A 14,971-nucleotide genomic window follows, 5' to 3' on the forward strand; every position below is an offset into this window, starting at 1 on the left:
CTTAGATACAAAATAATAATAATGTAATATTAATTACACTTCAAAGAAGTTGTTAAGTTTTGATGTTTTCCGCGTTTGTTACGAAGTCTAACAAAGGTGTTAGTATTCTGATATATAATGATTTTATAGGTTTGTATAAATTCATATGTATAAGAGCATAACTGGTCTCAAAAAGTTATAAAATAATTCTGTGGAGTATCTCCTTAACACTTCCCTTGGCTTTCAATCCACATCAGAGAAGTCATAAGTTTCTGAATTATTCACCAGGCTTCAAAGAATGTTTTAAATCTGCTATTAATATTTATCTACATTCTATGCTAACGATGTAATTACGTGGGGAATGCCTTCTTCTGTATTGATCATGTATTGTTTGGTCATAATAATTTAATTTAGAAATAATCCACCATTTAGAATATTTTGTTGATGCTACTAAGAGACAAAATGTCGATAGACAAAACGAAGATGGACAAAACGTCGAACAGTTCAAAAAAGTTCTTATTGCTTGGTAAATATTGTATGAACAAAAATATATAAAAAAACCCTTGATTTTTCAATAACAAAAACAAAAATACCCGCATAATTTTGATAGTTAAGTAGTAAGTAATAATTTAGACAATTTTTCACAAACTCCATGAAAGTTTAGAATATAAATAATTGAGTAATAAAGCTAATGATTTTTTGATATCAAACTTTGCTATCTTGAATAATTAATAATTTTACTCAATACTTGCTAAAAGAACTTTTTTTTGTTAAATACGCATAAAGCGAAGAAAATATTTATTCTTTTTTATCTATTTATAAAATATTTAACTTAAAATTAAAAACATACATACATTTTAAATGATATCTTCCACAATGGGAAAAAGTTTTGTTTTTTAGTTATTTAAACTAATAAATTGATTTTCGTTGTTCAGTCTTCATATATGATTTTTTTTATCCATTCATAAGCTATAAGCTCTGATATTCTTTATTCCTATCTATTAAGAATAAGTTATAAGGCTTTTAAGAATAGTATCGTTTTTCATCCTTTTTCACCCTCAAAATGGAAACATATTGAGATCAGAACAAGATACAGAATCAATAAAAAACACATTTATATATATGTTTTATTAATCCTACTTTTAATTTAGGGATTGTTTTAATGGTTAAAAATGACTTTGAACGATAATACTCCTAAATTACTATAATTCTAGAATTTCAGATGACTCTGTGAAAAGTTGAGTTTTGGAGTCTCTGCTCATAGATAAATAATTTTTTTGGTTTGAATTCATTTGTTGAAAATGTTTGTTAAACTGTGTCCTCATTACTTACTTTTGAATCTCCGTGATTCGTTTGCTCTGAGTGGCCCTCCAGGAAATTTTGGGATGTCAAATTCCCTTAGGAACATGTTTCCTCAGTAATTAATAGACCAAGTTATCTTTTAAAGCACGCTAAAAAATAATATTAAACAGCGGTCACTTAGTCTCACATCTAAACATTTCAATTTTTTATATTCAATTGTCATAAGACATTGTTCCTGCAATTTGATTAATAGCCGTAAATTAAGTTAAGAAGCATGATATATATCTGTATTAAGTTAAAGTGACTTATACTCTTAACCACCTGTTATTGAACTGAGATATCATATACCCAAGGATTTATAAAAATCCTACTTATTCCTTTAAATCTACAATTTTTCGCTTATACTTTTGAGTGTGTTCTTGAAATATTAAATCAAATGATATAAAATTGTTTATTTTAAATACCTTGTGTAGGTTTAATTCGTATATTTAACTATTTTAGTCGAGGTTTAGGGAATTAAATTAACTGTTTTTCTATAAAAATAATTGATTCTAACTTGTTAAAAACCTAAATTCATCTAGCTAAAGTTATTTAAAAAAAATGATTTTTGTAAATATTTATACAAGTTTTATTAGCTTTAAATTGATGTTTCCTCGTGGAAAATGGTTGTAATTCTTTAAAAATATGAGAAAATGGTTCATGTGTTTATTATGTAATTAAATGCATTTTATTTTTGGTGATTCATTATTACCAAGTTCACTAACCGTGTTATAAGATTTATACTAACGGAAAGTGAGAACATGTCTTGTTTAATAATGAATTTAGAAATAATCTATCCTTTGAAGTCTACAAAATTTAATATTCATGTATCCAACTTCAATTTAGTCTATGAATTTGCAAGAATAAAGTATGTCAACCAAAAAGTGTTCAAATTGTTAAAATGCTTTTAACAACTACTAAAAGTAAATATAGTTTTACAAAGCTAAAGTACCATTTTAGTGTTGAAGTGACTTAACACCTCAGTGAAGTGCACTTGTTAGAAGCGTTAAGTAAATAACTTTTATTTTATCCAAACTCCACTCCAAGAATTTACAGTATGCCGTTGTAAATCGTGCAGTAATTGATTCCAGATTTTCGTAAATAAAAAAGACAGGGAATTGAAACTTTTTATTCGTTTATTGTGATTTATTAGCTATATCATTTCTCAAAATGGTCTCCCAAGGCCATCAGCTTGGCCTCGATTCTGGGGGGGAATTACAAGAACGTCTTCCTCACAATGTCCTCGCTCATGTCCACCCACTCCTTGTCCACCGCAGCCTTCAGGGTCTCCACATTTGGGTGCAAGGTACACAAGCCTCTCTCTTATTGATACCCAATACCCCATAGTCAATTAGTTCATGTACAGCAAGCTCGGAAAACATCTCCCACGGCCAGAAATTGGCAAGATTCTTCTTGCACTAATCTTGTGTCTTTTTGGAATTGTGGGAGGGGGCACTATTTTGCTGAAAAATGTAGTTCCCATCCGGATAGTTCTCATCCGGCCACGACTTCAACACATTGTTTATGAGATTGAGGTACTCTTGAGTCCCTTTTCGAACCAGTGAGGCTTCATCCTCTGCCCCTCGGAGCAAAAGAATCTGAATATCTTGATCGAAGCAATTTGCTTTGTTGAGTGAATGGGAGGGAACTTATTAATGTGGTAAACGTAGTAACTTTCATTCCTAGCGTTCCTCGCCTGGTCAAAGTTCCATGTCTTCTCGCCAGAAAAGACTCGTATCGTTGATTCATCCTTGTTTAGCCTGCGGAGTAGCTTTGTCCCTTTCTCGACCCTCCTCACCTTCGTCACTTCCGTAAACAGCTGACGTCGCCTCCTAACGTAAGAGACAGCTCCCAGGTCCTTTATGTCCTCTGGAAAGTCTTCTCGGAGATTTGGAGGTACTTGGCTATCTTTCTCATGCCCTTCATCGGGCTCTTGTCTATCTTCTTCTTCACCGAGTCCATAAAAGCTAAAGACAAAATTTTCTTAAGACTACCGCTGCCAGGACTCGATGCTAGGCTCAGAGCATTCTTTTTCAGCTTCTTTCCTTGAAGATGAGCCGTCCCGAGCAGCTGTCGATCCTCACAGTTTATACCAACTTGACATGGGAATCGAGCAAGTCGGATGTTCTTTTTCTTTGAGCCTCTATCGTAGCTCTCAATTATAATACGAATGTTTTTATCAAAAAAATTGTTCGAATTGGATTATAGAATAAGCTCATGTAACTTAAAATATTGTAAAAACAGGGCTATGAGCTCTAAACTAGTGCACTATTAAACTGCATGATTTGCTTCCGCACATTGTAATTATTTGATCCCTAGACAATTTTGTATGTTTGCCCAATAACAAACAATAAAACGGTTCATAATTTTAATGTTTATTTTAAATACAAAAAACATAAAATGAAAAAAAAAGTCAATGAAGAAAAAAAAACATGACTGTCAAGAATTTCGGGGAGGACCATTTTGTTTTTGGGTATGCTTCTTTGCTGAAGGGAAAGGATAGTGATGAAAATCTTGTGTAATTTGGGCATGTTAAAAAAAGAAACCGAAAATTAATATGGTAATCCTAAAAAATGTTCTGTAAGAGAGCAGTTTAACTGTCAAATCAACATAGTAATCCTGAAATCCTCTGTATGAGAGCAGCTTAGCTGTCATGACTTTTCATTATATCAGATACAAGCAGCTGTTGCTTGGGAGAAGGAGGAGAAGAAAATGAAAAAGGAAATGAACAAGATTTATTCTGATGTCAACCCTAAATTTTACTATAAGTCCAAAAAGGACTTCCAATTATAACTCAGAAACAAATCATCAAGGGGACTCTCTGGTCTTTTTTGAGGACACACAAACAGGTTATGAATGTAATAGATTCTATATGAAAAGAAATTTCACTTCTCCAGAATTACATAATATACAGTTCAGGATAGGAAATTGGTATCTTTCAGTTTACCAACTCAAAAAAAGAGCTAGCTAACAAATACATCCCATTTGCATCACTAGGAAAAGATGACATAATTCCATCGAAGGAAGGAGGGAAATATTGGGTGACAACTTATTCTCCCAGTGCAAGGCTCTGAAAATGGGTCTTATAATGGTCTTCGCGTACGAAAATGACTCAAAACATACGGCCATGGCATCAAAGGAGTGACACATGAATAAATATTAAGGTAATGGAGTGGCTTAGTCTGTCTCCGTACCTGAACCTCATCCAATATCTTTCTCTGTGGGCAAAATTACATAATCGGCGAGGGATAAAATACTTATTCCCTCTAATGTTTTTAAAATATTCATTAGAGAAGATAGAATAATGATGGATTAGAGGATAATCTAATAATGCTATAATTTTCTTGAAATATTCAATCACCTCCTTAGAAATAAGTAATCTGCTAATTGATTTAAAAAGAAAAAGTAGACATCGCTCTGATCATATCATATTCGACTCTCAGTAGACATTTCACATTGGATACATAGAGTAGCATCATATTTCAAAAATGGTTAAAAGTAATGAAGAACACTTGAAGCATGAAAAGACAAGGGACATGCGAATTTTCTTTGCTAAATCCTTCTCTACTTTTGGTAATTTCTTCGATAATAAAAGTAAGATTTGGCTTTTTCTTACAAAACCACTTCGAAAGGGACTCGCACATCCTGTTCGCTGTACGAAATAATCAAAAATGGAAGAAAAATAAAGAAGAAACAACAAAATCTCTTTGGCTTAATACTTAAATATTTTTGGGTTTTGAGTTTTTCTTTTTCAATATATTACTCTTATGTATACGTAACGAATGTAACGATATCACAATTAATGCCTTATTTTAAATATCAAATGTAATTGAAATAAATGTTTATTTTTTATCAAATGTTTTATTTTATTTTATCGAAGATACTCCTTATTACAGTAAATACAAATGTGATAAATCCTAAGGGAATCTATGGTAGATTTGTTTATAATGAATTATTACTATGTATAATTATACAATAAAACATCGATTATGTGCTTCTAATTATACCTATAAATAAATTCATAGTAACCACATTAAGAAAATTTTACTTAAGTAATATTCCATGGTTTTGCATTTGTAAAAAGGCTTATGGTTGAAGTAAGTATGAGACAGATTTTAAACAACAAATGAATATCTATATACAATAAGCATGGAAGTATATAGTTTACAATTTTGTTAGGAGATTAAAAATATTATACATCTTTACTGATGTGAATCCGGTGTATTTTATATCTAGAATTTTTTTTTTTTTTGGGGGGGGGCATCTTAAGAATCTTTGGTAATTGTCATTATTATCTAATTCAGAGTAGTGAACCTCTTTTCCAAAATAGATTCAAAACCTGACTGAACATTCGTGTGTGTATATAAAAGAGCGTAAGCTTGAGGATTTGAAGCAGAGTTATAATTCTATGTCCTTGTTGGACTCAAAGTATAATTGTGGATCGAAATCGGAGTAACTCTAGAAAATGGTCTATTTTCTATCCTTTTGCTTTCTTCCCTAGTCACAGCTGATTGGAGCTTATCTAATGTAACGTCATGAGGATTATTCTTTCTTTCCTTCTAAACTTTTGTCAGGGTTACCACGATGATTTTTGGTTCCTTTTTTTTGCTCATTCTATATTGGATTTTTACCATTGTACATCTTCTATATTAAAAAAGAACTAATTTTGAATAAGGGGGGGGGCGGGGGGGCGAGTGCAGCTAAAGCTCAATGACTCTCATTAAAAAATAAATAAAAGAGATTTACCAAGGTTAATGGGAATACAAGGTTATACCATACCGCTTTTCGGACTGATGTTTGACTTCCACCACACTTTTTAATAATGACGTCAAAGAGTATAATTATAATCGAGAGTAACATCACCTTCCTTGGCAATCCTTGACGTGATGAGGAAGTGGTTGCTTTTTTCTGGGTAATTTGCCGATCTCACTGCTCTTCTGCCTTCATGGCACACAATGAGGATTCTAGACTAGGCACTAACCTTCCTGCTCTTCTATTTCCATTGTTAGTAGTAGTTTGGATCTTGAATAGCTCCTTGATTAGGAAGACTTTTTTCTCTTGGGCATGATGATGTAAATGTTAAAAGTCTTTAATAAGTAACATTGATTAAATTTAAAACGCCATCTAGGGAGTGAAAAATAAGATGTATGGATGTCTGGAGTACTAAGGAAGAACAATGTAGTCATATAATATAGACTTGCAGATTTAATTAATATGACTCATTGACTCATATTAATGAAATCTTGCAGGTGTTTTGTACGCTTCATATTAAAAAAAAACAAAAAAACATTACATAGATAAAAAATAAATGTCACTTTAGATGAGGTATAGGAACAAGTGTGTGTAGCTAAAGCACTCTAGAGACTAAATTATTAATTTGTTATTGTTATACTTTCGTTCTTGAGGAGATAACATCTATATTTAGGTTAACACACTCTTTTTTGACAAAAAATGTAAAATTTCAAAACTTTAAGGCCGTTAAGCTATCTCTAAATATTTTTCAAAAACGTTCAAAATTTATACACGATGTCCTAAGCTTAAAATGAAAAATTTACGGCCCTCAGAGCTCAACATTTCTCAAATTAAAAAAATAATCTCCACCGCATTAGACAGTACTCTCATTTAGTCTTGCTGCAATATCAATAAGGCCTCTCTTTATAGTTGTTTTTTTCTTGTTTTCTCTCTTATTGTATGAGTTTTTTGATTGATGACTCAGTTCATGTCCCCAATTAAGGCACAATCCATATCCTCTCCTTCATCATTTGAAAAAAATTTGGCACTTAAATTTTTGAAAAATTGTGGATGGTCTTCATTTGGTCCATAAACCGAAATCCTCTTCACATTTTTTCCTTTCCAATTGGGGTTGAGAACTACATAGTTATTATCTTCATCAGCTACCACTAGCTTAGTTTCGAAGCTTATTTTTACAGTAAAATTATGCCCTACGCAGGATGGTTTGTATTTTTTTTTCTACCCAATACAATGAAGGTTTCATATTCGGATTTTGAGATCATTGTTGGTCACTCTTGTGTCACAGAATGACATGAAATCCGGCTTATGAGCTGATATATATTTTTTATAACATAGGATTCTTTTTTCTTTTTCAAATATATAATTTACGTTGGCAGATTAAATAAGTTATTTTGCAAAGTATAAATATAACATTAAAGAGAGGAAGCAAAAAATAAAATAAGCGAATATTTAATTTAGAAACCAAGTTCAGAATATAAAACTTTAAAAATATGCAAAGAAATCAAACTAATAAAATCTGAGAAAATAATATCAAAAATTGTTGAAATAGTTTTTGTATAACATTAAATAAGTATTTCCTTCTCTAAGAGTGACCGTTTATCGAACTTTCACTCATTAAAATCAAAAGAAAAATTTCTATTGAGCGTGTTATCCACAGTTCTACGTCGATCCATTTTGATTAAAAATTTTGTTTATAATTATTTAATGTTAGTAAAATCAAGATTAACGAAGGGTAGTTTTTGAGAATTTGGTGTTTTATATGGAATCGGCATCCAACAAATAATGTTTAATTTCCGCCTCCAATTCTTATTTATTACCTGTATTTAACTATTAATTACTGTTCTAAGCTTTGAAAAAAATAAATATGACATTTATCAGACATGATACAAAAGAAAAAAAAAATGTGAATTTATGACTAGAATCGTATAATTCCATAAAATATCGTAATAAAATAGTTTATGATTTGTAAAGCTCAAAAACTGAGAAGAAACTTAATTGAGTACAAACTGAACTTGAACAAATATGTTCTAAACGCATCCAGTCGGTGCAAAAATTGCTATTTTAGTGGAATAAGGTTCGTAAATGTAATGGAAGTTGTCTCATCATAGGATCCAGGAACGCTTGCATTTGGAAAATTTACATTGGGAATGTTTGCTCTGGGATTATGCGTCCTGAGAAAATTCACAGGGCAAAGGAATCAGCTTCCTTTATTTTATCTATTGTAATTTTTCAAAATTTACAGCAAAATTGTATTTTCAAAATATTGTTTAAGATATTTAAGAATGGGGCTTGGGAAAGTTGTACAAGAATCACATCGAAATCGGTATTTTCTATCACTAATTCTTGTACATGTTGTTTTTCCGTTAGAGAGTCGAGTTTACAAGCGGATAACACACTTTTGTTGGGATACTCACTAAAGTTATATCCTTGCCGCAACTTCTGTCCAAGGTAAAATAATTTTTGTAATCACAAAACCTCCTTTAGTTAAAAGGCAGAAAACGTTGCGAATAAAATAATATGGAACCCTAAAAATATAAGAAAATAGAATAGATTATATAACTATCATATATTACAGTAAAGATAAATGTACAAATCATTTAATATAAGCCCTTTTGTCAATTTAATTATTTATCATCGATAAATTAGATTTATTAGTTTTTTCTGTACATGAAGATACTTTTTTGTTCCTTTAGTTATATGTAAATTATAATTGGATTATAAATTTAATATAATTTTTACCTTATTTGTTGAATATCATTCTGACACCAAATAATTTTTTTTATTGCAGAGTTTAAAAGGTTAAACTATTTTTTCTTTTAACTAAAAAAAACAACATCGAAAATAAGAATTACACATTTTGATTTGTAGTCTACAATTAGACTTTTTTACTTTTTCAACTTAAAAAAGAAGTAAGAGACTTCAAAACATACAATAAAAAAATTAAAGAAAAAGGTTTTCAGATACTAAAATGTAAGAAAAAAACAAAAAAAAACATTTATGTATCGAATTTGGAACTTTATAAAATCCTATACAAAAAAATACCACAAAACAAAACATTTAATTTTCCTATTATTTGACATTTGATGTTCTCAGAATATTTTTTTTAGCTGTTGTCCTAATTAATCAATAAAAAAACATTAACAACTAAACATAAAAATCTTCAGAGTTGCCGCATTGCAGCCTGCTTAATGTTTAAGTGTGATCCACTATTCATTCTCACTTCAAGTAGTATTTATTTGCAAAATTGTCACAATTTCTTCAAAACGCATAGAACGCACATAATACGTATTGTAATTTTTGAAAAATTATCGCTCAGGAAGAAAAAAAGTTTGAACTAGGAAACAGAGGAAATTTTTTTTACTACGGATTTCATTTCTAAGAAAAAAAAAGTCAATCGACTAAATTATGGAGCGGAGCAAAAAAAGAAAAAAACTGAATTTCTTTTCTAGAAAGAATAAAAACCATCAAATTGTCAAGGGTGTTACCTCTTAACTACAAAAATATTCTGTGTTTTACGTAGTCAGTTGCTAAGGTTCATATTTTTCGATTAAATATCGGTTGTATCGATTTTTGCAAGAACTTGTGCTCCTTGTGCAAGTTAAGCTTCTCGTCCAATGACACATCTTGAAAATTAAGAGTCAGAGACGATAATTAATTTATGAACACTTAATGATTGCAATTTGTTGCTAATCAATTATAATTTTATCCTTTAAAATTTAAGTAACATGAATGGAAATCACAATTCAAAATTCTTGCAAAATTTATCATTATCAAATATATTTATAACTTTTTTTTTTACCCAAGTGTTCAATCGGCAATATGTCCCCGTACAATTGCTGTTGTACCAGCTACAACCAAAAATTAATGACGAAAAAATTAATCTCTGATATTAAAAAAAGATTGTTGATAACCCCAACCATGTGTTTAAGATGATCTTTCATCTGCTAGGAACTAGATATGCTATTCTTTTGAATGAATTATTCATAGGAAGACATTTTAAAATAAATTTGCACCTGTACCCATCAATTCTTTACTCATCACAGCCGATAACTTTGTGGGACAGATAAAAACAACTCTGGGTTACAGTTTATATATACATTTACATCAACTAAGATAATTATAATTATAAAAAAAACTAAAAAAATAATCCCTGGGACTCCGATAGAAGGTGGTTAATTAATTAACCTATCGCCAGTAATAAGTAACATTTAGATGTAAGAAAATATATATGATTGGGAGACACATTTGCTATCATTTGTTATAATTATAAAATCAATGTGGATTTGTCCCAATATTGTATCTGAAACACCATTTTATTTCGACTGATTATTACTCAATATGCTCCCACAGCCCGATCCATCGTATCAACCCAACCTATATGCTGGTTATAGTTTTTGATATATCTTCGACATTTCTTTAAAGCCAAATCTCCAAAATGTGGAAATTTTGCTTTATCAATCAATTTTTAAACAACTTTTCCTCCCAAGCCAATTTTGAGTCATTCTTCTTTTGACATTGTAGTTCCTTACCAAAATATAGATAAAGAGCACAAATATATCCGCCGCTTATACACGCATAATGCTTTCCAAAATATGAGATCATACTTTCAATTGTGACATACTAAATGTGGTAATTAGGTATTTTTGAATATTTTATTGGTTGTTTTTTTGCAAATTTGCATTGCATTTCTATGCCAACCTGTTAAAAATAAATAAAATTATCATATTTATATACTTTTTAACATACAATTATAGTTTCACAAATTGTTATTTTTTTGTACAAACGGCCGGAACGAAGATATATCCACATCAAAAATTGCTTTTAAAATCTTTTATTGTTGTACCTTAGCATCCCTTAATTATGATTAAAATTTAAAATGACAGATTTATTTCTTATATGTTGTAAAAAAATATATAAATTATATTCATACTTTTGATTGAGATATTTTCCTGCTGACTATTATTACAAATTGAAGAAACACACTAAAACAAGAGCAAAAAAAAACAACATTCAATTTATTTTGTTTCAGTATAAAGATATAAACAAAGGAAAAAAACTGTAATTATATTCGCCGAAATGTATCAGAAAAAAGTACAACGTAAATCATCTAAATATCAAATATTATATGTGTTGTTTTATATATATTTTAGTTGTATGGTAATAACTTCAAATTGTTGTAGTACATATTAGTATTTGTCTTATACTTATCTTATTCCTTCGTAGGGTAAGAATCTATCAATCTATACATAACAATGAATATATTCAAGGGTTGATTAATTTACTTTGAGTTTCAGATATAAGGCTCTGGATGTGAAATAAAAATGAGATATGTTAATTACAAACTCTAAATGGTACTACAACAATTTGTAAACTAATCTAAAAAAAAAAAAAAAAAAAAATAACAACAAAAAAACCCAAATCAACAAGGTAACCCTGGCATTTTGAGAAATGTTTTAAAGGAGATCAGATATGACAAGGGAGGAGAGGCAGAAAGAAATAAACAAAGGCAGAAATGGCTCAGAAATTGATCCTCAATTCTACTCTGAGTAATCAAAAAAAGAAAACTTCTAGTTTTAACTCTGCAATAAATCCTCAAAGTTACTCTCCGTTTATTGTGAGCACATATTAATGTTCAATCAAGTTTTGGATATAATTGAATGTAGTAAGAAAGGAAGTGGACTACTCAGGAATTAAATAATAATGACAACAGCTACAGAAAAGAAAATTCATTCTTCAGATTACAAATTTCCAAAAAATCCAGCCATTTACAAAAATACCCACGATTAACAAAACTAAACAAAAAGGAACATAATATTATAAATTAACTTAATCCAAGATTTCCTGGTCAATATTTTTAATTTTAGAATTTATCATATGTGTTAAATCACAAAAAAATTATGAGAAAAGGACATAACAGAATCCTGGGCGATAGCCCAGATTCTCTAAACATATCCCTCACATATATCCGTCTCAACTCAGAATCTCTTTTTTACACTTTAAGTTCCTTGAAAAGGTATTTAAATATCCATAGATTAAATGCGAATGTCTCTGTTTGTGCATGTGTTTGTCCTGCAATCAAAGTTAAGCCCATGAATGGATTTTGATAGAACATTTCTATGCGAGTTTTTAAGGCTCAAGAAAGGATTCTGTTAACCAATTTTGTGGCCTTCTTTGCCATGGCAATTAATTAATCTTATTGCATTTTGGTATGTATCTTTGTACTCTTTTTTAAAAGGTTTAAAGTAGAAAAAAAGAAAAAGAGAGAATAAGACAAATGATTTTTGGAAAAAAAAAGAAAAGAAAGAAGGTTAAAGTTGAGCGAACGCCAGCTCAACTTGAATATTTTTTGTTCTATAAGCCTTATAATGAATGTTCTTTAAGAATAAGTGTGCAAAGATACATAACAACTTGCAACAAGAATAATTTTTATTTTTTCTTTGAAATGAAGGTGAATACTTCAGAATTAAATATAAATTTCTTAATGACCGGTCAACACCGGGCAAACCTACTCAAGTCTATATTAATACAACAAATTTTGTATCTCTGGAAGTTTGTCATTTCCTCATTTTTGAGTGTAGTTACTTGAACTAATATATACAACATTTATGTAGTAAGGAGTGTGTGTACCTATAGCTCAGCCTGGTAAAATAAAACAAAAAATAAATGGACACCATATGTATTTAATTTGAAATTCGAAACATTCTATTGATGTTGGAAATCGAGATATTTCATAATTGAAGAGAGAAAACATCTAAGTTTGGAGTAAGTATGTATGATAATGCACATTAAAAACAGATTTATATTCATAAAGAAAATCTATATGATCTGTTTGTCGAACCCTAATATATCTTAGCAATGTTGAGTACTTCTCCCTAATATATGTACCATATATAAGTTACTTAAGAGATCATTTATTCTGTTAAATGTGTCTAAAATTCAAATTTATTGAAAATATCGGAGAATGCAATCAATTTCAATATTTAGTCACTATAAATAAATCCCTGTCACTCGAATTTACATTGTCTTTCAAAAGATAATGATGTATACATGTTACATACTACATTTATGTATAATCTGTGTAATGTGTATACTGCCTACTTATTTCAAACATAACATTCATATTACATACTTACATATATCACTAACACATAAATATACAGTGTATTTTGTTGTAGAGTTTTCGGGTTTTTTATCTATAATCAGTGTTCGGAACCTTGAATTGGTATTGGCTATAAAATGCAAAGGGTGCGACCTCTATTTAACAATATACGTGACTTTTTTTAAAATGGATTTTGTCCTAAAGGGATTATCTGACTTGAATAAAAATCAATACCCAATCAAATTTAAATAAATAAAACTTTTATTATTCAATACAATCGCCTTTGACATAAATAAAACCCTCGACTTTACCTTGGAAACAGGAGCAGGTCTTGAGGACAGTTCCCTTTGGAACATTCCAGAATTCCTCCTGAATCCTGAACATTAGGTCGGATTTTGTGTATTAGGAGAATATGTTGGTGTGTCCATCAACTGCATCCTACACAAACAGGTTGAGGTCTGGGAAGCATGAAGATCAAACCATGGGTCCAAAAAAGTAAGAAAAACAATTCAGACCTTGAGGTCAACATTTTTTTTTTACAGTCAGGCATGAAAAAATGTCATAATTACCTCAAGTCTCTTCAAGTTCCTTGCTTATTCTCCATACAAAGAACCTGTTTAAGTTTAAAAAGTTTGCAAAGTCTTTTCCGGAGCGGATTGCAACAAGGATTTTGCCTTTTCTACGATTTGAGAAAAAATACTTTGTTGATCGATGCCACTTTTTTTTTAACTCGAACGCCAAACACTTCTGGTTCCTGTATATGTGGAGCTGTGGTAAGTACACAAATTTCTTTGTTAAAAACAGTTGCAAGTTGGATATTCAAAGGAATCAGATTTTTTTTATAAATCTTAGAGGAATGATGAAGATCGGTTGTATTTTTGTGTAGTTGGTATACTCAAGAGTAAATTATCTTTTCCTACGCATTATTATTTAACTATTGAGGAGTTTTTTACTAAATTAAGTTAAATACAAAACCGGATTAGCCATATTTGTGTGCTCATAAAAGACGGTGAGTAACCTGAAGGATTTGTTGCAGAGTCATAATTGTAAGCAATTGAACCCCAAGTTTTGAGAACCAAATTATTGACACGATGCTATAAAAAACTAAATTTATAATGTGTCATAATAATAATGTTTTAGCTCAAACTATTATCTAATAATTCTATATATATAGTATATAGTATAGTATATTTGTATGTCTTGTCATATTTTGAAAAGTTAAAAAATAAAGGGGGAATACAGATTTTGTTCGGCTTGCCTACAAGGCAAATACAAAAAAGTGCAGAAAATGGGGCAATGCATTTTGTTCTTTTGAGTGACCAACGCCCTTAATAGTAATAAATTGGTTGGTAAGTAGATAATCGATTTAAGAGTAAACCTTAGAGCAATAGTTTTGTCCTCTGCGGCAAGGTATGGTGCTTTTGTATTGAAAAATTGAAAATACCAAGGATAGGTGGTGATTCCCGGGACCATACTATTGACATTGTCAAATATAAATTGTCACATGCAACAAGATATAGAAATACTTTAAAAACAATTGTCAGGGGGTATGAACGCTTTAACCGAGGGAGACCATAGATTTATTTTTATGTATTATTTTATTTAGTGTGGGATTGTTTTTTATGAATTTTTGATTGTCAGAATGTGTAAGTGTTTTTAGATGTAAATCTTGGAGTACTAATTTTAAGCTAAAATGTATTTTTATGTTAATACAACGCAATTGCTCCCAGCAATTTCATATTACATCAATAGAATCAATCTAAAAAATATGGAATCTTTTCTTACGTTTGTTTATAAATG

Source organism: Lepeophtheirus salmonis, chromosome 14, assembly GCF_016086655.4.
Source record: "Lepeophtheirus salmonis chromosome 14, UVic_Lsal_1.4, whole genome shotgun sequence".
NCBI classification, from domain to species: domain Eukaryota; kingdom Metazoa; phylum Arthropoda; class Copepoda; order Siphonostomatoida; family Caligidae; genus Lepeophtheirus; species Lepeophtheirus salmonis.